Source organism: Loa loa (genome assembly GCF_000183805.2).
Source record: "Loa loa unplaced genomic scaffold supercont3.26, whole genome shotgun sequence".
NCBI classification, from domain to species: Eukaryota; Metazoa; Nematoda; class Chromadorea; order Rhabditida; family Onchocercidae; genus Loa; species Loa loa.
In genome coordinates, this window is record NW_018108206.1 from 447,604 (window position 1) to 450,480 (window position 2,877).

Here is a 2,877-nt window from a genome sequence, read left to right on the forward strand (position 1 = left end):
ATATTATTATTATTATTATTATTATTATTATTATTATTATTATTATTATTATTATTATTATTATTATTATTATTATTATTATTATTATTATTATTATTATTATTATTATTATTATTATTATTATTATTATTATTATTATTATTATTATTATTATTATTATTATTATTATTATTATTGTTTATTGTTGTTATTACCATTATCATTACTGCTGCTATTTTTGTTAGTATTAAAATTAATAATAAAATAAATAGTAACATCATTATTATCAATTTAAATTAGGTAAACAAAACGAAAAAGGATAGAAACTACTTTTTTCCTCAAAAGCAGAAATAAAAATTTGTTTTTAAAAACTTATCTGAAATTGATCATCACTTCTTAAATAATGATTTTTTGCTAATTTAATTTTATATTCCACCATTTAAATTTCTGGCGTCCAAAATAATTTCATTTTTTAAAACTGCATTTTCTTTCACTTATTTATGCTTTTAGACTTTGTTTCGATTTCTTTTCCTCTAAAATGGAGGAGATCCTTCCATTATTTTTTTTAGAAAATTATTTTGCGTATTTTTGAATTCCATGCATTTTCTCTGAAAGGGAAAAGACCGTTCTTATTCCTCATATTTTACTCAAAACTATAAATTAAATATTTCTTTTTGCACTTTTTATCAATTACTGCTAAATTAATTGTGATATCAAAAATACAATATTGAAACATTTTTCAAAAGTTTTTGGAAATAATAGGGCATATTTAATCTGAATTTTGAAACTTAAAACTTTTTCACTCGTTGAAAAACTCTTGGCATTAATGGTAAATATAAAATCATTAAAAAGCAAAATTGGGTTAAAAGATCTCACCAAATTATATATTAATTGATCTGATTATTTTCCACAGAAATATGAATTAAATTTCAATTTTTGTCGATTAAACTCAAAATTTTGAGAAACGCAGTTAGAAAAACCAATCTTTCTTCTTCAAAGAAAAAATTTGAAAAGGAAAAACTCAAAATCTTTGCTATTCAATTTCAAGTTATTTTCGATTGTTACAAAAGGAAACTGTCATTCTTCAAACATTTGATTTCCAAATTTCCATTTCACTGAAATTTCCCTTATCTGCTGTATTTACCGATATAATTATCTTGTTAAATATTCATTGAAAAATTTAATTTAAAATCATAAATTCTTTACCTCCATTTTTCTTCAAAGAAAAAATTCAAGAAAAAATCGGAATTTTTGAAAAATTTAAAAAAGAGATCATTGAAAAATTCGAGTTTAATTATATATGAAATGATATTTGCATGAATATTTCATTTTTTTGACCGAAATTATTTCGAATTTTTATACTATATTCTCATAATCGGGGAAAAAAGAAGTGAATGCCACATTAATTCGAAATGACTGCTAATTTAACGTCGAAGTTTCGCTGATACCTTCAAATAAATACTGTCTAATCATATGTTACAATTGTTAGCCAATTAGCCGACTGATAAACTTTGATGCTGAAATTCAGGCTAACACTTATTTGACATTTTTATTTCGATAATGATGGTGACTATTATAACTATTATCAATTACCATTCTTGCAATTACTACGGATATCAGTTACTAGCATCAAAATAAATTCCATTATAAGTATTACGAACTTTTTGAGCTCATGGATGGTTAAAATTTTTTTAATTATTTTTAATTTTCCTTCCTTTTCTAAATTTTCATTTTTTTATTATAACGTTATTTAAATTTCCTCAACTGATTTATTATATGTTTTGGATAATAATACTATTAGCTTCGATTAATAGAGTAAATGTTAACTTTTTAAAATCAACTGAAAAAGGAATCAATGTATGCTTCATAAAATAAGCATTTGATATAAACGAAGCCAAAAAATAACTAAATTGAAGCGATAAAATTTGATGTAATATTTTATCACAGTGTATCATTAGACAACATGTCACAGATTATATAATTTCAACGATACAGTAGATATTTTAGAATTTCAACAATGCCAAAAAACTGATGCTTTAAAAGTTCACTACACGAGAAATTGAGAATGAAGACGAAACATTATTTTTTATTGTAATAATATAAATTGTTTCATTTCAATGATTTCTTTGAGGAGAAAAAATAATAAATGCAACAATTATTAGATTTAGAAAGTAAATTTTCAAACTTTTTGTTCAATTTGCTAAAATTTATTGAAGTGTTTGCTTTTTCAATTTGCTTTGATCGATGCTTTTCTTTTCTACATGCCATTTCTGTTATTATTTGGTGACTAATCGATATCAATGATTAGTTAATTAGCTACTTGTTCTCCTTTTACTATCTTATCATTTAATTGAAATCAGCAATTTATAGAAAATATCGATAATCCTAACAACCTTATTATTTGTATGCTAATATGTACGGCAATTTTTCACATATTACTATGTATCAGAAAATTCCAGTGCCCAAAGAAACAGATTATAGAAAATGAAAGATAAGCAATCACTGTTGAATCAATGATTATTTTAAAAATTATACGAACAATTTTCAAAAAAACATTTTAATGTCCAGAATAGAGAACAATTAATAATTTGTTCTGTATTTTAAGATGTCAATAATTTCTTGGAATGAGCTTTTTTTCCTTATTGATATAAAGAATCTTAAGATAAGTTCATTTGAACAATATAGTTGGGTAACGAAATTTTAAAAAAATGCAATATAAATCTGAATAAAGTAACAATAAATAACAATAAAAATAACAAACATAATCTTGCATCAATTTTAATAACAGCAATAATAATAATAATAATAATAATAATAATAATAATAATAATAATAATAATAATAATAATAATAATAATAATAATAATAATAATAATAATAATAATAATAATAATAATA